Here is a 23,204-nt window from a genome sequence, read left to right as displayed (position 1 = left end):
CAGCCATAAATGTCATGCCTATTGGGGTGATGAAAGAATTAGGATTGGAAGTTGATACTACCTTTGGGAAGTGCTATGCCATGGACAATAGATCAGTCCCAGTGGTTGGTATCATGAAGGATGTAGAGTTCAGATTAGCAGCCTGTCCAGAAGCATCATATAAAACAGATATCACGGTGGTAGATGTTCCACCAAACTATGGAATGTTGTTGTCTAGACAATGGTCGAATATGATTGGTGGATATGTGCAGCTGGATTTGTCTTATGCTACGATTCCAATAAATGGACAGGAAATAAAAATTGACAGGGAACCTCGGTCCACATATATCATAGAAGACATGGAAGAAACAGTGAACCAAGTATGTTTTTTACAAACTGATATGGACAACTTCCAGGTACAGTTGACAAAACCTAAATTTAAAGAGTGGATCCCCATTGAGTCATGTCTAACTGAAAAGGATGGTCAGATATGGAAAATGTTCTTTGATGGGTCTTGTAGCAAAGAAGGGAGTGGGGCTGGAATCCTTTTTATTTCACCTACAAGAGAAACTTACAAATATTCTTTCAAGTTGTTATTTGAATGTACAAACAACATTGCTGAATATGAAGCCCTACTCACTGGTCTTAACATAGCAGTCAAACATGGAATCAAATTGCTAAGTGTCTTTGGTGATTCAGAATTAATAGTCTCACAAGTAAAGGAGAGATATGCCTCGAAGCACTTAAGACTGAAACAATACAGGAATGCTGTATGGGATACCATGGAGCTTTTTGATGCTTTTCAGATAACCTGGATAGATAGATCAAAGAACATCATGGCAGATTTTCTAGCAAATATTGCACTGAAAGGTAATGATATAACGCTAACTGGGATATCTGAAGTGGAGATGAAAGTAAGACCATCTGTTCCTGACAACTTGTATAATTGGCAAGTGTTTCAAGATGATGCAGATCTACTGAACTTCTTACAGTGTGCTGATCATTATCAGGCTCAAGCTATAAATTTTAATGACTTTGTGGAACAAACTGAAGGTAAGGAGACCTTATTTGGACATGAAATTATACAACTGAAGTCAAATAAATTACCAAGAGGCCTGGTAGCATTAGAGAGAACTTTTAATGCTCAAGATGTGATTGAAACCAAAGGGTCAGCTGTTAAAGAAAGTGATGTTGAACAAATCAATCTAGGAAATGAAGAAGCCCCCAAGAATGTTTTTATTGGGAAAAAATTGACTCCTACTATGAGGCAACAACTGATAATTTTGTTAAAAAGATATAAACATATGTTTGCATGGTCTTATGAGGATCTCAAAGCTTACAGGGAAGATCTCTTTCAACATGAGATACCACTTAAACCAGAAGCAAAACCATTCAGACAAAAGCAGAGACCTATTAATCCCACATTGCTACCAAAAATGAGGGAAGAAATTATAAAGATGAAAGACGCAGGAATAATTGAGCCATGCAGATACTCCACATGGGTTTCTAACTTGGTACCAGTCAGGAAGAAAAATGGGGATATTAGATTATGTGTAGACTTTAGGAATTTAAACATATCGTCTCTAAAGGATAACTATCCATTGCCAAATATGGATAATATGCTGCATAAGGTAACAGGGTGTGAGTTGCTGTCCATGATGGATGGATTTTCAGGTTACAATCAGGTGAAAGTTAGAGAAACTGAAAAATATAAGACAGCCTTCACAACTCCATGGGGCACTTATGTCTATGCACGAATGCCATTTGGATTGACCAATGCTGGAGCTACTTTTCAAAGGGCAATGGATGTGGCTTTTGCAGAATTGATTGATATAATCATGGTAGTATACCAAGATGATCTGACTGCGTACTCGAAGAAAGCTGATGATCACTGTGAACACCTTGAGAAGATATTTAAAAGAGCCTTAGAATATGGAATTTCCTTGAATCCCAAGAAATGTCACTTTGGTTTTGAAGAGGGAAAACTACTTGGACACATAGTATCCAAGGAGGGGGTGAGAATTGACCCTGAAAGAGTAGCAGCTATTAATGAGGTTCCCATCCCCCGAACTATCAAAGCCATTCAGTCATTTTTGGGACAAATTAATTTTGTGAGAAGGTTCATTTTGAATTTTGCAGACATAGTGAAACCTATAGTAAGGATGTTGAAGAAAGAGGCAAAAATTGACTGGACTGAAGAAGCAATTGATTCCTTTGTGGCTATCAAAAGAGCAATTTCTGAGGCACCAGTACTAATTTCCCCAGATTTTGGCAAACCATTTATAATATTTTCATTTGCCTCTTGTCACACTATAGCAGCAGTATTGTTACAGAAAAATTCAGAGGGATATGAGCAACCCATTGCATACTTTAGCAAATCTTTAAGCCCTTCAGAAGTAAAGTATGAAATAAATGAAAAGCAGGCCTATGCTCTGGTCAAAGCAGTAAAACAATTCAGGCCATACTTAGTAGGGGCCGAAGTTATTGCTTATGTCCCCAATGCAGCAGTAAAAGATATCTTCAGACAAACTGAGGTCACGAGAAAAAGATGCAAATGGATCAATCAGATACAAGAATTTAACATTGAGTTGAAAATTTCACAGGTTATCAAAGTACAAGGGCTGGCCAAACTCATGACAGGAACTGAAATTGAAGAGTCTGATGTGAATCAGGTTGGATGGGAGGAAGCTAATTTCAGTATTGAGAAAACAGCATGGTACACTGATATCATGTATTACCTTAAGCACTTAAAATGTCCAGATGCTATGACCGATAGTCAGAAAAGAGCTTTGAAGTTAAAATCAGCAAGGTATGTGATTATCAATGGGGACTTATATTGGAAAAATAGAGATGGGATATTGTTATTATGTCTAGACAACTACCAGGCAGACAAAGTTCTTCATGAAATGCATGATGGGGTTTGTGGTGGCCATTTCTCAGCTAAGACTATAGCACATAAAATATTGAGAGCCGGATATTATTGGCCATGTGTCTTCAACGATTCTTATAGATATGTCAGAAAATACGAAGCTTGTCAAAAGTTCTCAAGCAAAACAAAGTATCAAGGATCACTCCCGTTGAGACCAATGTTGACTGAGGAACCATTCCAACAGTGGGGAATAGACTTTATAGGGGAAATATCAGAAAAATCCAGTGGAGGACACAGATGGATATTGGTTGCTACAGATTATTTTACCAAATGGGTGGAGGCAATACCTACCAAACAGGCCACTAGCAAGGTGGTGATAAAATTCTTAATGGAGAACATTATTACTAGATTTGGTGTTCCTGCAAGAATCATCTCAGATAATGGCATGTCTTTTAGATCAGAGGAATTCAACAATTTTTGTGATGAATATGGCATTAAGATATCACATTCTTCTCCTTACCACCCCCAGGGGAATGGGCAAGCTGAATCAAGCAACAAGAATATCCTAAAGATCATTAAAAAGATGTTGGGGCAGAACAAAAAAGCATGGGACTCAAAGTTGAATCTTGCATTATGGGCAGACAGGATAACTGTGAAAAAATCCACAGGAAAGTCTCCATTTGAATTGGTTTATGGCAAAAGGGCCAGACTACCTTTGGATAATCTTCTACCTGTACATAGATTTATGATTCAAGAAGAAATAGATGTTGAAGATCCATGACAAGAAAGAATAATGCAGCTAGTAGAACTTGATGAAGTCAGGGCAGAAGCTCAGAGGCAAAATATCAGGATTCAAAATCAAATGAAGAGGTTGTATGACAAGAGGACATCAAACAGGAAATTTTGTGTAGGAGACTGGGTTTTAATGTGGAATGCCAGGAGTCAAGACAAAGGCAAGCATGGTAAATTTGAAGCCTTATGGATCGGCCCATATGTGATCATAGACAAAGGGGGGGAGGATTCTTATTTGCTTCAAAACGCGACAGGGGAGGTCCAAGAATTGCCAGTACATGGGCAGTTCTTAAAGAACTTCTTCTCCTGAAGCACTCTGCATCACCTGTACAGTAGGGTAGGATCCATTTCCATTGTAAATACCATCATATCTGCGCTAACCAGAGATTCTGGATTCTTGAAGGCATAATTCAAAATGCCTCCATCCTCAGTCAGAGCCGCTGTTGAGCACTATTTTTAAAAAAAAAAATAAAAATAAAAATAAAAATATAATAATATATGTTTCCATAAGCATGAAGACTAATGGATATTTCAGCCAGTAAACTGTATCGAGCACTGCAGGAGAAGTTTCATCGAAAGAGCGTTTTCATCGACACAGGGCATATAAAGCATTAAGCAAAGGTATTTCGGCAAAAAGTTACCTTCAATGAACGCAAGAAACCGCTCATCGATACTCCAAGTTTCATCGAAAAGGTAAAAGCAAAAAGCGAAAAAGGCAAAAGGTGATTTCGAAGGAATGTCGTTACCGAAGAAACTCAAGATACATTCATCGAAATGCAAGTTTCATCGATGAACATGGTGTCGAACAAAAGAAAAGCTTTTTCATCGATAAAAAAGGATATCGATGAAAAGGGGATATCGATGAACACTCATAAGCCTTCACCGAAGAAAGAAACTCATCGAAAGTATGGCATCGATGAAACTCACGAGCAACTTGTCGAAAAAGGGGACTATCGATGAAAAAGTGATTTCGATGAGTCTTAAAAGCGGCTTCTCGACGTAAGCTTTTCACCGAAACAATATTATCGAAGAGAATGAGCTTTCGATGGAAGATTCAAACACTCGGCCGAAGACAAGGGTTTCATCGATAACTTGAAACGCGCGCACTTTGAGCGGACTGTACTTCCCGCGAAGGAGTTAAAGGCCCAGTTGAAAAGTGTCACATCTGCAATTAAGTTTAAAACACTTGAGTAGCCGTTACAGATGCAGAACATTAACTGTACACAAGTTGCCCATTCAATTACAGTTGAACTGAGTGAATTTTCGTAAGAATCAGATCGATGCTAAGAGATTGGAAGCTGTGAAGAACTTGCAGAGATTTGCAAACGATAACCAGAAGAGTTGAGCATTCTACCAAGTAAGTGTTGTCTCTCTTATTTACTGTAACTATGGAACCTTCGTCTTCTTCTTCTAAAAAGAGTAGGAAAGGAAAAGAGTTAAACCCTGAAGAGAAGCCCAAGAGACAGAAGAAAGAAGGGAGAGCTTTGACTCAGGACTTATTAGACCAGTGTCCATCGTCTAGTGTAAGGTCCAAAAAGATTAAAAGTGAAGAAGAAGGATTAGAGGACAAATTTGAAAATCTAGGAGACATTTGGACTGAGATAAGAGGGCATGAGTTATTTTTGTTTGGTTACAAAAGAAGGGATGCACCCGAACCCATTAGTAATCTATGGAAGAGGAACTTAGGCAAATTAGTAGTTCCAAATGTGTTTGTAGACGTAGAATTAATGAAAGCTCTGGTAGATTGCTACAACCCGAGAACTAAAACCATATGTGATTACAGAGGGAATACATTAGTAGTAATAAACAAGCAGACTATTGATATGGTTTTTGATATAGACTGGGAAGTCGAGGAGAGCATCGATATGAAGAAACTTTCACAGGAATTCTTTAGTTTGGAAAATATCTACAGGACTTGGAGGCTACCTGTTCACAGGCCAAAAGTGGGTGGGTCATTTGTTCAGTTTGGCAAAAATGACAAGGTGCCATTTGATGTCAACCACTTCCATCCATATTTCAAATATACGTATTATACTGCAGCCCAAGTACTAGGCCTAGAGGCTCATCCACTCATGGATATTGGGATTATGGTTCTGTGTGCTGATATTCAATCAAAAGACCCTAGGTCATTTGATTTTGCTACTTATGTTGCGGATGCCTTGAATCATGGGCTGGAAAAATTGAAAGGAGACCTTGTGAATGTTCACTTTTCATTATACTCCATGCTAATGCATATTCTTCTTTATTGTGGACAAGAAATTAACTTCTGGCCAGATGAGTTCAGCATCAGGTCTTATGATAAGAATGGTCTGAAGAAGCCGGTTCAGTTGTGGGTATCAGCATGGGACCAGAGGTTTATGAACAACCAATATTGGCATTTTCAAGAATACTTTGTGAAACCTCTCAGTGCAGCTTTTGGACAACACAGGGATTATACTTTGTCCCCTGAAATTAAGAGGTTCCTCAGGCCAAAGGATTTCTCTCCAGAGTCACAGATTGAACATAATTGGGGTGATTGGTATTGCCATGATAATCACACAGAGATAAGGGTATTTGGATATGAAGGGCAACCGCACATGCTTCCAATTACGGTGCCAGAAAGAGTGGCTAGCTTGGAGATTATAAGGCAATTGGCTATTGCCAGTGCTAAGCATTTAACTGATTTTGGTAAACAATCTATTGTTCCAGGTTTATTAGTTTTCTCTGATTTCATTGTCAAAAGTTCAAAGAGTTATCATTTATTACAGAATAAATTAAATTACTATGGCATGACTCTGGGTGAGCCTAGGGAGAATTTTGATCCCGAAGGATATATAAGAGCTGCCAGAGCCTCACAGAAACTCAAAGCTGGGATACATATGGCCAAAATGCCAGACGACCTAATTAAGAACCTTGAGTGAGAGGAGGCCAAAGCTTTAAAAGGAAAGAGTGAGTTAGTCTGGGAGGCCTACAAATGGAAAAGGGCAAGGGGAATGATAGATGGAGACCTAATTGGAAATCTCCAAGATCCTCTGGAGGTAGCTAAAAGGCTGCTTCAACATGAAGCTGAAATTATGCACAGAGTTCCTTCACAATTCCTTCGCTTCATTAATACTGAGAAGGACAGTCAGCCCCTAGCTCACATGTCACCGAAATCAACCGCCAATAGTATCCCACCTGATTCTCCTAGAGAGGATTATCCTCCTGGTTTCGAAACAGAAATGAACATGGACACAGGAGAAATCAACATCAAGGATGTTGTTGACATAAGAATGACTGAGCATGAGGACTTCGTTGCTGATGATGGATTCGCCTCCTCTAGGGAATTCCTTTCATTTCTATATCAATACAAAGGGGCTCATGTCAAACGAAGCATGGCTGGAAAACCAGAGGAGGAACAGATGAAGAGATTACAGGATGAAATTGATGTCCTCATGAAAGACATGACTCCTGAAAAGGGGAGGAAATTATTAAAAGAGGCCGGTGTGATCATCTTCTCTGGTTGGGATATCAACTCAACACTCTTATTTGATGGCTTTTTGAAAAAACAAGATTTGAATCAGCAGGTATTGCCCCAGGAGGTAGATAAACTGTTCCTAGGCTCTGGATATGATCCAGACAAAAAGGCTCTCCTACAGTGGGCACTATATCCAAAAGGGAAGAGGCCAATCATTGTGGATATAGAAGAAACCTTTGGGCATCTCATGGTTCATCAGGTTGGAAAGACTGATCCTAGGGTCACTGCAAAGCTCAACCTGGATGTTGCAAGATTGAACTTGGACCAGACAGAGTTTTTGGTCAGAGAGAACATTACATACAAGGGATTATATGAAAAATCCAAGGAGGAAAATCAGAAGCTGCAAGCAAAGGTATTGCAATTAGAAACGGGGACTCCTATCAGCGAATACACCTCATACCCCGCAGGACGCAGCTTGGATGACGTCTCTGATGCCCTGTACTGGAAATATCAGGCAGAGAAGGCCAATAAACGCGCAGACAATATCCAGCAAAAGATGGACAAATTGGTCAACGACATCATAGGACATCGGTTTAACACCATGCTCTTACAGGTCGAACCATATTGGATAGTTTACAATGGAACAATAAAAGCGCTAACAGAGCATGAACGGTTAAGAGCACGATTGCAGGGGGTGCTAAGCAATGACGATACCATGATGCCAGAAGAAAAGGCTGAGGGTAACGCGTATATGGATAATCATGTCAAACTCGAGGATATGCTGAGAAGAGATTTAAAAGAATTAGATGATGAAAAACCCGTTGGAATGCCTTCCGTCTACAAGGAAGGAGAGGTAATAACCTTGGAGGATTTGCGAAAGGAACTTGTCAGCGTCAAGGATTGGGCCTTGTCAGAAATTGATCGGAGTAAGGATATGGCCCCTACCGTCAACCAGATAATATTCAAGTACCTGACGCTAGGGGATGAATTAAAAAAGCAAACGCCTCGAATCAGAACATTCAAAGACGATGATTACATTCATCATTTGGGGCTTTTGAATCTCTTTTTGCTTAAGTTTAGAAACACTCAAGTTAACGACTAATATTTTGAAAAGTCGTGTCTCTTCGTGAAAAACTTTCGTCCTCATATATATATGAGAATGATTTTTGTAATGTAGAGAGATATATAATTAGATAGGATTAGGAGCGAAACAGCAACAGCCTGTAAGTCTTCTGTGTACAAACTATAATGGAATACAAATCTTGATCTACTGTTTCCTTGCATATGTGTTGTGGATTATTTCATTTTCTTTTGGCAATCGTATGTGATATTGTCTGATAAAGATAAGGTTATTCATGTTCTTAAGATCAGATCTATGCTTTATGTTATAATGTTGCAACAAAAGTTCTGCTTGCGGATTGTAATCGTTCCTTGCAAAGCTTAATTGACTGGTCCCTTAAGGGTAGGGTTAAATTCACTCAATCAGCACATAATATAAGCATTCATTTGGTTTTAAAAGAAATAGTAACTGACAGGTTCATAAGGGATGAATTAAAAAATTGTCTCACAGATTCGCACTATAAGTCCTGAAGAAAATTGTGATGACTCTGTAACCCAAATAGTGAAGAAGGCACTGGCTAAAATCTCAAGTTATACTCATCATTTCTTTCATAATTAGTTATTTTGACAGCTATAGAAGTAATTAAGAAACACAAAGCAAACAATTATCATAAGAACAATCTTGAACTCGTCTGCTATATCTCCATTCAAGGAACTCATGCCATTTCAAGATCAGGAGATATCAGATTAGGATAACATATCTGCTATAAAAAGCACTGTTTATTGGAGACATTCAGTGAATAGGTATACCCGCCTAGGTCCTGCAGAGCCTAAAGTGAGAGAGTAAGCAACCAAACAGGTTCACTCTACATGTTGGCCAAGTCAATTGGAGGGTTTGACCATAGGGACTGGCATTTCCTTAGAACCTATCCAATCTGTTGATTTGAGACCCAACAGGTGGAATGGGAAATATCAAAGAATTCATCATCCATCATCAAAAAATCTCCAAGGCTGTTACCCACTTCCTCTAAAAGGAAATCATTCCATAAATGAAGGGGGAGATTAGGGAGCCAAACCCAAATCAGAATCTTATTAAATATTTTAGTAGAAGGGTTGAAATCAGAGTGCCAAGGCTTAAACATTAACAAAAATCTATCATCCCAGCTAAAAGAATGATCACATGAGATTTTATTTCTATCTTGAGCATTATCAAACTTACCAACAAACAACCCCTTAGCCATGGCGAAAATATGAACTTTACCAAAAATAAGAGGCTCCCATTGGTCAGAGATCCAGGTGTGCAGCTGAGGGAGGGAAGGCCAAAAAGCCCTAAACTAATAGATCACGCCACGTGAGGAGAGAATAGAAGCATTATAAGAAATTTCCTATGTCGTATCATCTTTCAGACTAACAGAGATGGCATTAGCAATAGGAATAAACCCCCCATACATCTGTCCTCCAAGCTGTGACCTCTGGTCCTCACCTTGCCCACCAAACACATCTGCGTTTGACAGCTTACTAGAAGGCCTCACACCCTGTGAAAAACTAGCAACATAGGGGCAAGAGGAAACATCTATAATGCCCATCAGCTTGCCTCCCAAATCCCTCGTAGGAACGACGGAGGTCGAGGGCCGAGAAGCTCCCATGCTAGATAAAGCCCCTAATGCATGTAGAGAAGCGACATCTCATGCATGCGAGGAAAGGGAGACAACAGGCAAACACGAGTTCAAGGTGCCAAGAGGCGATCAAGAGCCATTGTCGCAGAGGAGGGATAAGAAGTCATTGAAGCCATTTAAATTGCACTCATAGAATTATCCTCTGCATTCTTGTAGTGGTTGTTAATACTATTGATGAGTTGTGAAATTTAGGAAGCTGATTTGGTTTTCTACCTTTTTTAATTCAAAATGAATAACAATGTCTGGATATGATATTTCATCTTATTTTTTTATAGATTATTATTGAGATATAGGGGAAGCATACCAGTAGTAATTATAGCTAACTTTGTGCAGCCATAGATTCTAAATGATAGATAAGATTTTAACTTTTTTTTTTTGTTGTGTTCGCATGGGACTTACTTCTTATAGCTATTGTTTTGGCTTTTGGGTGGCAACGATGTACATTGTGGGATCCGTGTTAGGAATTGCATGCAAAACATTTCAATTAAATGCAAATAAATATTAAACACAACAATGAAAAACACATAAATAATAACAGTGAAGAAAGAATATTTAATGTGGTTCACCCAATCTCGGTCTACATCCACCAAACAGAGAGTCCAATATTATTATCCAGTAAATAAAAAATGATTACAACCAGAAATCCCCTTGCAATTCAATACCATTGCAAAATGCTACAAAATCCACAGCATATCATCTCCCACTTGGAGATTGATCATAATACCACTGACCCTGTAGCTCCCACTGGAATGAAACACCTTGGACTCTATTATTTTGTTTTATTGTTCTCAGTCTTGAAGACCAATCAAAGTTGAAGGGGAGCTCAACTTCTCCCTTGTCACTACTTTTGTAAACATATCTGCTGAATTTTCATCATCATGTATCTTTTCCAGCCTTAATTGTCCATCATATAACACTAACCGAATGAAGTGATACCTCAAGTATACGTGTTTTGTCTTTGAATCTAAGGCATAATTTTTTGTAAGATGGATGACACTCTGGCTTTCTGTAAACAAATAACTGTTAGCCTATCTTTTGCCCAATTCTTCCATGAATATTGCAACCATATCATCTCTTTGCTTGCCCCTATTGCAATACATACTTTGCCTCTATGGTGGATAAAGCAACCACATTTTGCAACCTAGAGAGCCAACTCACAATTGTCCCACCAATAGTAAAGACATAACGTGCAGTACTCTGCTTGGTGTCAATACCACCTACCAAATCTGAGTCTACATAACCTACTAAATCAGTATTAGAGCCCCCAAAACATAAATGTTTATTGGATGTACCTCTCAAATACCTTAGAACCCATTTTAGTGCATTCCAATGCTCCAATCCAGGATTACTCATATCCCTTCTTGCGACTCCAACAACATGTTCAATATCTGGTCTCGTGCATACCATGACATACATTAAACTTTCTATAGCTAAAGCATATGGTACTTTGGACATTTTGTCTTTCTCCTCTTATGTTTCTGAACACATCTCTTTAGTCAATTTCAAATGACTAGGCAAAGGTGTGCTGACAGCTTTTGCATTCTCCATATGGAAGCTCTATAACACCTTTTCAACATAATCAGCTTGGGATAGAGTCAATTTTTTGTTCTACCTATCTCTACAAAATTTCATACCAAGGATTTATTTTGTTGCTCCTGAATCCTTCATAGCAAATGATTTTGTTAACAATTATTTTAACTCTTTAATGTGATCCATGTTAGACCCCACTACAAGCATGTCATCAACATATAAACACAAAATAATGTAACTTTCATTGTCCAACCTCTTAAAATAAACATAATGGTCAGAATTACACCTTTTGTAGCCTTGATCAGCCATAAAACTATCAAATTTCAAATACCATTGCCGAGGTGCTTGTTTAAAGTCATATAAACTCTTATGTAATCTGCACACCAATTTATTCTTGCCTTTGACCTCAAATCCTTGAGGTTGTTCCATATATATCTCCTCCAAATCACCATGGAGAAAGGTAGTTTTCACATCTAAATGTTGTTGGAATCAGAGATCATTGAGAGGGGGGGTGAATCAGTGATCTACCAGTTAGCATATTTTCAAACTTAACTTTCAACCACCAGAAGCAAATACTTGAAACTGAAATGCATAAACATAAAAAAAATAACCATAAGATCATAACACCGGTATTTTTACGTGGAAATCCAAATGGGAAAAAGAATGGTGGGATTTGAACCCACAATATTATTCCACTATGGCTAGTAGAAAAATAATATTACAAAAAGGGAATGCACAAGTATTCAAGCACATTGTCTAGAGCTCATTGCTCAATTACAATAACCTGAAAGGCTACAACCCTCAAGGAAGTCTCACTGACTTACAAAGTTGTTACAATGATGAATTACAGTAAATGAACTCTGAAATAGCATCTACAATGTCTGGATGAGTTTCGGTTAAGTACTAAATACATTGACTAGATCACCTTCTTTGTCCTACCCTATTCTATGTCTTAGTCAAATACCGGATCAAGAATGCACAAGTGAAACTATGCTACAAAGGATTTTTGATCACCTCTTGTTAGGGTAACCAGTGGACAACTGAGAGGGGGGGTGAATCAGTTGTCAACAAGTTATAAAAATATAAGCACACAAAACCTTTTACCAGAATGCCAAACCAGATACCAGAATAACAGATATAACAATTAAGCATAAACATAAATCATAGAACAATTACCAACCATCCATAACACATAGCACCATGATTTGTATGTGGAAAACATGGTAAAGGGGAAAAACATGGTGGGAAGCCTACCCACAATCAAATAATACTTCTGCAACAAGTATGTGATTACAATAAGAGGGGCCTGCACATGCAAGAAGGCTAATATCCTAGAGCACACTGCTCATCACAAAAGGAGCCTCACTGACTATAAAATAAATCTAGACTATAATCTGGAAAGATGAATGAACTACAAGAATAACATCTCCTATGCCTGAGTACAGTTCCAGTTAAGCTCAATACCATAGGCCTTAAACCTCTTTTACAAACCCAATTTGATCACCTATGATCGACCAAAACCTTTGCATGTGATTACAACTTTATTCACACATAGACAATCCCATAACCTTAATCCCATGAACTATAAAGAGATCTTACATCATATTTATACCAACATGGGACCTAAACAATTAGGTCGGTCACCTAAAGATAAAACAATAGATCTATTACATAATCCCACAAACCAATGATATACCAAGTCGGCCTAAGACCGAAACAATATAAACCAAACAATAGATCCAACTAGTGACGCATCAACCAACACATTACATAAACTAGTCCATAACCTAACAGAATAACACCGGACCCAAAATAGGTCGCCATAAGCCAAATGAAACACCATGATCAACTAGAACACGAACATGATAACCATTAGCCTCCTAATAACCTTCTAGAAGCCGCACCAATACCACTTATCGGATTCACCAAAATATCTTCATCAAAGCACTACTGGTAGAACCCTTACTGGTAACCAAAAGGCTTACTAGAACATATGATAGCATCCAGATCATCAAATCCCAAACCAACTGAATGTGATACACATTAGGAACACATGAATAACCAATCCAAACCAAAACTGGAGACAACTCTCCATATCAACATGATAATCCAACAACTCTACCGGAAGCCGGTAGACAACAAAACAATTACTGTTGACATCAATGTAACACATAATCAATTCCTCCAAATTTCCAACACCTCTCGCTCGCATACAATTGCATCATTCACCAAAAAGATCATCCACACCAAAATTATATACTGACAACCGCAAAATAGAGCATACATCATGTCGACTTGACTGGATCACCAAAGATAAATGCAGATCACCAAAAAAATAATAAAATGATGTGTCTAAGTCGGCCCAATTAACTCAAACACTATTCAATGCATCACAATCACCAGACCCACAAATGCTCTATTCTTCCTGAAATATCGGTTAATAAGCTACTGGTTCACACTCACTTTTGGATATAAATAATTACGACCACCAGATTGAATCTCCATGAAGATTTTCCATTGATAACAACCCTAAATAAATTGTCAGCCACTAAAAACCTCCAGATGAGTGTTAATTGCAAACAATCTCCCCCTTTGGCATTGATGGCAACAATCGTGAAAAATGACTAAGTGTTGAGCACTGTACATCGGTTCAAAAGAATAAAAATAATTTCTAAGGCTCCCCCTTAGGAAAAGAATTCCACTCTTTAATATTGTACATTTTTCATCGTTCCACTCTCCCTTTGACAAAAATGCCAACGATAGGGTGTTGTCCAAAATAGAGATATTTACAAAATACTCTACAAATACTTGAAGAGGTCAGCATAAATAGTCTTCAAAAATCCTAGGTGAGTATCCTACCCACTCTTCAAGTTGTCCAAAACTGTGATGAATGCACTAAATACAGTAGCATGAATCTCTAATTCCCTTAGGTCACATGACACAAGTCGGACCAATTCCTTCATACAATCTACCTTATTACTCAACATGGTGTCCAACCGGGGGGCAATTAGGTTCCAGAGTTCACCAACTTTTCTCAAAATTTTGTCCTTGTCTTCTTGGAGGCTTCAGATCTGATCATTCAAAGCTATAATCTTCCCTTCAACACTTCTGGTTAGAGTTACATTTGGATCTAAAGATTGAGAAAAACTAGTAAGCTTGCCCTGGAAAATGCCTATCTGCTTATCTATATCTATAGTGAATTTAGGCAAAATTAGGCAAGATTTATACAATTTATCACCTTCTGATAATGTATCAGAAATAATCTGCAATCTCTTATTTATTCTGACTCTATCATCCTCAATAATCTTCGAGAATGTATCCTGACATCCTTAAATGTATCCAAAACTTTATGAGTAGCAGTCTTCTCCAAAGAATCAAAATTGGTATTTACATCGTTAATCAATTGTAACAATTTACCGGAGGGGCTATTATTGGAATCTAACTGTACATTTGGAGCCACCTTTTGCAAAATATCAATTGGAGCTTCTTGTCTTCGGATTCAGACTTCACCAGATCTTGGCTAGCCTGGGATTGCATAAACGATGCAAGCATAAGCTTCTCTACAAGAGACATCTTTCCAAGGTTTAGCGGACCATCAATATTAATAGGGATCTGAGGTGGGGTCCCTATAACCAGAGGAGTGACAATGGCCGGATTAGATACACCTTTGCCTTTATCTACCTTAGTAACCTTAGCCATTGTACTCCCATCCTCCTTCTTCTCTTCTCCATCCCCTTTATCTTTTGCACGAGTGTTGCCACTTGGTGCAATATCAACCTATTGGTTCTTAGGGGCTGTAGAGTTGTCCACCACTGAAGGAGTATCACCTATCTCAACATCAAGTGTTGTGTTACCCTGATCTTCTGGATGTCTCCCAGTATTATTTTCATCCTTTTGACCACTAGAAACACCTTACTCTTCTTCCGACTGAGATGTCTCAAATGCATCTTTGTACAAGGGATCATTTTGAATGATTTTTCTACATATATCCTCTGTCTCTTTCCTCACCTCCTCTACCTTTCCAATCATTAATCTGTTAACCTTGTTCTTGCTTCTAAATTCTTTCTTATTTGCCTACTCAATCAGCCTCAGGTGCGAACATTTATTAGCTCTCTTTCCATCATCTCTTTGTCTATTTTACTTGTTGTCATTCTCCTTGCATCAATAAGGCTATACAATTCCTTTGGAATCCTCTTCTATAGTTCAATTAATGTCTTGCTAAAATTGTGCATGTATAATACAGTAGCTTCTTCAAATTTCCATCTACAATTATTTCATCATCTGCTATCAATGAGGGATCATATTCTGATTTACCTTTCTCAGGTTGAGTTTTAACTTTCCTTTCTCTCTTAGGCCTTCCAATAGGAATACGATTTGATTTTTCCTTCTTGCTCTATTGGGCTCCATGGGATTGGGGCTTACTCACCACTCTGACAAATTCTCCTTTCTTCTTTTCTCTTCCTGCGTCCTCCTCAGACTCTATTTCAGAAGCCATTGGAGATACTACAACATAAGTCCTTTTGGTCTTCTCCTTCTGCTTCAACACACCTTTCACAGACAGGCTAGGTCCTACAGATTGTGCCACCGGAGCAGGATCAAACTTGGTCTCCTTAGGTTTGACATTGGAGGGAACCAGATCAACCTTAGGTTTCTTAGTTTCCTCTTTGGGCTCTTTCTGCGCATGACTTTCCCTTTATTTCTTCACCTCCTCCCGAGTGAAACCCATCTGAACTGCACCTCCTCAACCATCTTTGTAACCTTCCTTTTTCTGACAGGTGCAGTGAATTGCATGTGCAAACTAAGATCCTTCTCCTTGAATGTACCAAATCTCCCTTCCTTGGGATCCACCAGTTGACTCAGAAGGTGTTGGGTATATGCCTCAAGAGTCATACCTTTTGTCTTCTTTCAGCATCTAATATGCAACGTAAATGGTAGTACCAAAGATAGAGTTGTACCTACTTGACTGGTAAACCTTGTAATCGACCACCATCGATGTAAATTTCACATCATTCTCTAGAATATCATTTATGTTCATCGATCTGCTATCAAATTTGGAGCCAGTGGTGTCTATTACTGTGTCATTCGACACTTTCCTCAAACTAGGCACTTCATCGGTTTCAACTAGGCCTATCATGGCTCGGATCACCTGTTTGGTGATCTTATGCGGCCTATCAAGCCATATGAACTCATCATGAACTCAACTAAGAATGTACTGGATCCATTCTACTTCATCGAACAACAGAAAATGAACGAATTGTGAGAAACCCTTGTCCTGAAGAACCTTGTACTCACGTTTGAGATTTCCCAAAAAATCTACCAAGTTTTTGTTGTATAAGTCCAACATATCTGCATTACCAAGCTCCTCGAGATCACAGTGTATGTAAGCCCTAATATCTTCATTATGAAGCATGTTGTAGGGTAGCAATGAAAATGCACCTTCTAGATTATCCTCAAACGACTTGAAAGGGTGTTTCTTGAATACAAGTGTGGCCCTGTTCTTAATCTCAACCACCAAAGGGGTAACAACACTAGAAGCTAAAGCCATAATTTCAAATGATAGGGTTTGCAAAAATTGAATGCCTGAACAGATAAATACCTTGATTCACAATTGGGCTCTGAAATTCGCTTTAGGATCGCTAAAATCATTGTTGAACTTGCCAAATCACTTCTCTTTGCTTCTCTTCTCTATTCACTTGATCTCATTGTGACAAATGAAGCTTCAAAATGCACTTTTATCTTTCAAAAACATAATTCTCCACTGCAATAAATGATGTAATTGGTTACCATGATTTTCATAGAGTCTCATACCGGAGCATCAAATCCTCTCTAAATTTTCTAGATAACATCTGCACATATGATTTAATCCTTCTACAACCTTCTAGAATTGATTATAGACCATCGAAGAGGGGTTTTTAAGAATTGCATGAAAAGCTCCAACCTAAGGCATAATGTCCTAGTTATCGGATAAAGATCCTGCACTGGATTTGCATGTAGACCCATTTTCTGCTTTAGATTCAACTTTTCTAACCCACATCTTCTCATGTTTGTCTCTGATCTCTTCTCATCTGATTTGTTCTTGTCTTCTAAAGCACCATTCTTGTTTCTACAGTACTTTGCAATGTGACCAGTTTTATTACATGCACAACAAAAAACATTATTCTGCATAGGTCTGAAGTTCATCTGATTTGGTCTTGTCCTGCACTAGTTAGAGATATGTCCAAACATACCACAAGCACAACAACTTTTGTTCTGGAAGTTATTCATTACTTCTCTACACATGTTTGACTTGTGACCAAAATTATTGCATATGAAACACTAACCGGTAAAGGTAGAAAAATTGTTCATGTTGTCCATTCCATTATTCATCCTACTTCTGCATTGATTCTCTATATGACCAAATTTATTTGCAAGTAAAGCATCTACCATTGAATTTTTGAGAGTTAGGTTGTCTTATTAGAGGATTCTTGCTTTTCTTTTGATCAGGTTTTGCATCACCTTGTCTAGATCTAGAGGATTCATGTTTCTCAAATCCAAGTCCACACATGTCCTTTCCATGTCTCTGACTCTTCAACATCTCATCAAGCCTTTTTGAGCTATCTTTGGATTGGTCTTTGTATTCGTTAGCAATAGCAAGTTCATCCCTTAAGGTAGCAATATGTCTTTCAAGTTCTTTACTATTATTCCTTGATTGTGTCAACTCAAGTTTCAACTGATCATTCTCATAGGTAAGCTTGAAGCATTTATTTTCTCTTTCCTTTACTAATTTTGCTAGATTCTCTTCATTCTTCTTTCAGTCCTCAATCTCCATAGTCAACCTCGTCACAATGGATTGCATCTCATTCTTCAAGGCAATATTCTCTCTTTCAATCTTTTTAACTTCATCTACTCTACCTTGGTATTCCATGATCTGATCTTCTTTCTCCTTCATCTTGTCCATCAATTCTTTCCTCTTGTCTCTTGAAGTGTTCACTTGATCCTTCAAGTCATTGATGAAATCATCAACATCATTCAGGTTTTTCTTCAAGGTATAGATCTCATTTCTAGCTACATCAAGATCCTCAAGTGCCACATTGAGTTGTCTCTAAAAACCAGAATCCATTGAATCAATCTCCCAGAGCTTCCTCAAGCGGTTAAGCCTCCTCAGAGGAACTAGGCTCTGATACCAATTATTGGAATCAGAGATCACTGAGAGGGAGGGGTGAATTAGTGATCTACCAGTTAGAAGATTTTCTAATTTAACTTTCAACCATCGGAAGCAAATACTTGAAACTGAAATTTAGAAACATAAAACAAACAACCACAAGATCATAACAGTGGTATTTTTATGTGGAAACCCAAATGGGAAAAACAACGGTGAGATTTGAACCCACAATATTATTCCACTATGGCTAGTAGCAAAACAATATTACAAAATGGGAATGCATAGGAATTCAGACACACTGCATAGAGCTCACTGCTCAATTACAATAACCCGAAAGGATACAACCCTCAGGGAAGTCTCATTGACTTACAAAGTTGTTACAGTGATGAATTATAATAAATGAACTCTAAAATAGCATCTACAATTTTTGGATGAGTTTCGGTTAAGTAATGAATACACTTACCGGATCACCTTCTCTATTTTTCTTTTTTCTGTGTTGTTCTTTGTCGTAGTCAGCTACCAGATCAAGAATGTGCACATGAAACTGTGCTACAAAGGATTCTTGATCACCTCTCGCTCACATACAATCGCATCATTCACCAAAAATATCATCCACACCAAACTTATATACCAACAACTACAAAATAGATCATACATCATGTCAGCCTGCTAGTATAATGTGTAGTCTCATGTCAACTTGACCGGATCACCAAAGACAAATGTAGAATCACCAAAATAATAATAAAATTATGTGTCTAAGTTAGCCCAATTAACTCAAACATGATTCAATGCACCACAATTAGCGAAAAGCTTCTGGACCCAAAAATGCTTCGTTCTTCCTATAATACTGGTTAATAAGTTACTGGTTACCACCCACTTCCAGATACAAATAATTATGACCACCAGATTGAATCTCCATGAAGATTTTCCATCAATGACAACTATAAAACAATAGTCAACCACTGGAAACCACTAGAAACTACCACATGAGTGTCAATTGCCAACAACTATTCCAAATGCAAATCTTCAACAACCACAATACTTAAAATAATACGAATAGAAGTCATCTTAACAACTGGAGAATAAATTTTAGAAAAATTAATGCCCTTTTTCTATGCAAATCCTTTAACAACTAACCTAGATTTAAATCTATGCTTACCTCCATCGTCCTCTTTCAACCTATAAACCCATTTATTTTGTAAAGCCTTTCTACCTGCAGGCAACTTACATAATTCCCAAGTCTAATTTTTACGCAAGGAGTAAATTTCATCTTTCATGGCAAGCTCCCACTAAATCTTTCTATCCACTTGCATAGCTTCATCATCATCTATTAACAAAATATAATTCAAAGAGGGAGAGAACCTATCAGGAGGTCTATGTTGACCATCTAACATTCATTAGACTTTGTGGTATTTCTGGTTGCTGTTGCGGAGCATGAGGAACCACTAAAACATCACTATCTGGAATATCATCTAGCACAACAAAATCCTTTTATTTCTTCTCGTGTTGTTTCAATTAATCTTTGTACAACACCTTCTCATTGAATACAACATCGCTTCTTCTTACGATTTTTAGATTTTCAACATCCCAAAGCCTATAACTAGATTCATCAATACCATATGCAAAGAAAATACATTTTTGTGATTTTGCATCTAGCTTGGTTCTATTTTCAGAATCTACATGTGCAAATACTTGACATCTAAAGGTTTTAAGAAAAGAACAACTCACCTTCTTACCTATCCATGCTTCCTTTGGAATACCAGAACCCAGATGAGTTGAAGGACCTCTATTAATTAAATATAAAATAGAATTGACAACTTCTGCACACATGTTTAAAGGTAGCCCAACATGCAATCTCATGCTCCTTGCACGCTCCATTATTGTCCTATTCATGCGCTTAGCTACTCCATTTTCTTGTGGAATTCTTGGAACTATTTTCGGCCCAGGAATTCCATTAATGGAACAATAATCCTTGAATTTTTTCTGCAATACTCACCATCGTTATCAGATCTGAGACATTTTAATCTTTTACCTATCTCATTTTCAACCAAGCTTCTCCATTTCTTGAATGTTTCAAATACATTAGATCTACGTAAGGAGGTAAATCCTAACCTTCCTAGTTGCATCATCTATGATTGTAACATAATATTGGGAGCCACTGAGAGAAGATACCTGAGCGGGTCTCCATATATCTGTATGCACAAGCTCCAACTTTTCATCTTTCTTTTGCTTACCATCCTTGAGAAAACTAACTCTTTTGTTTGCCATACACACAAATTTCACAAAAAACCATATTAATGCATTTTAGACTTGGTAAAACATTTTTAGAATGAAGTACCTTCATACATTTTTTGACTTATATGCCCAAGTTTGTTATGCCATAGTGTTGTCTCAGAACCTTCAGCATCTATTTTAGTTTCTTCCTGCAAACCCGCAACAAGTGTTCTTGAAAGTATTTGGGTTTTCTTTGCAATAACTAAATTAGAAGGAACAATATGATCTATACAAAGATATAAGGTTCCTTCTTTCACACCTTTTTCTACTATCAAGGCACCCTTGGAAACCTTCCAATTTTTATCATTAAAAGTAACTGTGCAACCTTCATCACCTAGTTACCTTGCTGAAATTAAATTTCTACTTAGCCTTGGCACGTGCCTTACCTCTTGTAGTAGCCAATAATTCCCATTCTCCAACTTAATCTTTATTCTTCCATTTCCAACAATCTAATAGAGTTTATTATCTCCCAAATAAAGTAGCTCAAAATCCCCTTGGACATAATCAAGAAAATAACTTCTATGCCGCGTAGCATGAAATGAAGCTCTTGAATCTAAAACCCATGAATCATTAGCATTATCTAGGGAAAGAATCAAATCATCTTCTCTAGATTATTACTTACTGTGTCGACTTGAATTACATCCTCAGAATGCTACCTGCAACATGTTAGTTTCACAAAATACCAATGGAAATGCTACAAGAAATCCAAACTCAACCAATGAAACTACATGAAATATATATGAAATAAAAATGCTATTTTTACCTTCATGGTTTATGTCTCATTGTGTCCTCACTCCACTATTCCTGGTTGCAGATGGTGTACTCTCAGACAAGCACTGATAGCTTCCAAGATGGCATATGAAGAATGGACTGATAACTAATAGTTCACAAATGCTATGATATGCAATGCTAAATGATTATGCTAAAATGCTAATTGCTATTTGCTTCAAGATTGAAAACTCACGAATGCATAAGTTTTACAATTGATTAGCTTGCAAATTCACTTGAAGTCTAACTCTCTCTCAACTCAAACTCTTGATTTTATAGACCTTGAGAGGATAAGATGATGTGGCTCAGATCAACAATCATGATCAGATTTGCAAATTTGGATGCCTGTGAGCAAAGGTGAAGGTTTAGAGAAAGGGGGAAGGAGAAGACAAGTGTCACTCATCTCACCTTGACTGGGTTGCTGACTTGAGGGAATCTAGGGATGGTTGGAGAAAATTTAGGCATGAGAGAACAAGTGGACTCAAATCCTTCATAAGATGTAGAGATGTTGGAGAGAATTTAGAAGAGGGTTATGAAATATGTGTACGGACACAATATTTCATTAAATTTGGAGGTTGGAGATAAATGATGAATTAATATTTAAGAAATATTAATTTCCTTAGCCACATGATGGATTCAGTTGGCAAAGGGAAGATGAAGTGGAGATGGAAGGTGAGTTGAAAAAGGGGGATTAAATAATTTAAGAAATTTTTTAATATTTGAGACTATAGGATAGGAGAATAATCATTAGATATTAGATATTTGAATGATTGGAGGAGATAATTAAATATTAGATATTTAATTAATTGATCAGAAGAATAATTAAATATTGGATATTTAATTAGTTAGAGGAATATGATAGATGAATTAATTAATAAAATATTTCAATTAAATTAATTAATAGAAAGACACGAAATGAATTAAATATATTAATCTTTTCAAATTAACTATTTAATAGAAGAATAATTATTAAATAAATATATAATATTTATTTAATTGCTCATGGCCATTTTTATGTGTATACACTTTGCCCCTCTTTGAGATGATGTCAAGACAACATTGTTTCGAAGATTAAATCAAGTCTTGATAGCGCACCTGATGGAGATAAAAATTCTGATTGTGTGCCCCCTTAGGAGATTGATCGTGAAATTGTTGAAAACTTTGGTTTGAACGATTGATCTCTTGATAATTGAAAAGTTTCGTCAATTAAATTCATTTGTAAAAAACAAATTAAATTGCCCCATTGAAAATCATTAATTACCCTTTCAAATATTAAATATAAAATTAACCAAGGTTAATTTTAATTTCATTTTCATCCTTGTTAGCTTGTGAAGAAAATTATCTTGGTGATTCCTTTGGAGAACCATCGATTTGAGCGCGTTCAACGATATCAATGACCTCTTGAGTATGGGCTTCCGGTATGTATCTTATCTGAGCTTTGTTTGCAACTTGTCGTATAATTTTTCATGGTTTTTGGCGCGTTTCTGGAGATTTAATTTTTTTTTGCGATTTTTGGTATTTGATTAACGCTTTTGTATTTAGGTTTAGTGCATATGCATTTAGGTTTAATGAATTTTCTCATGTTAGCACATGTGCTCATTTTGGTAGCGCATGTGTTAGGAATGTTAGCACTTTTGCTTAGGTTAGCACCTCTGCATCGTGTGTTTGCACTTTTGCAGC

Source organism: Cryptomeria japonica, chromosome 11 (genome assembly GCF_030272615.1).
Source record: "Cryptomeria japonica chromosome 11, Sugi_1.0, whole genome shotgun sequence".
In the NCBI taxonomy this organism is placed as follows: Eukaryota; Viridiplantae; Streptophyta; class Pinopsida; order Cupressales; family Cupressaceae; genus Cryptomeria; species Cryptomeria japonica.
This window is presented reverse-complemented; position numbering follows the sequence as displayed.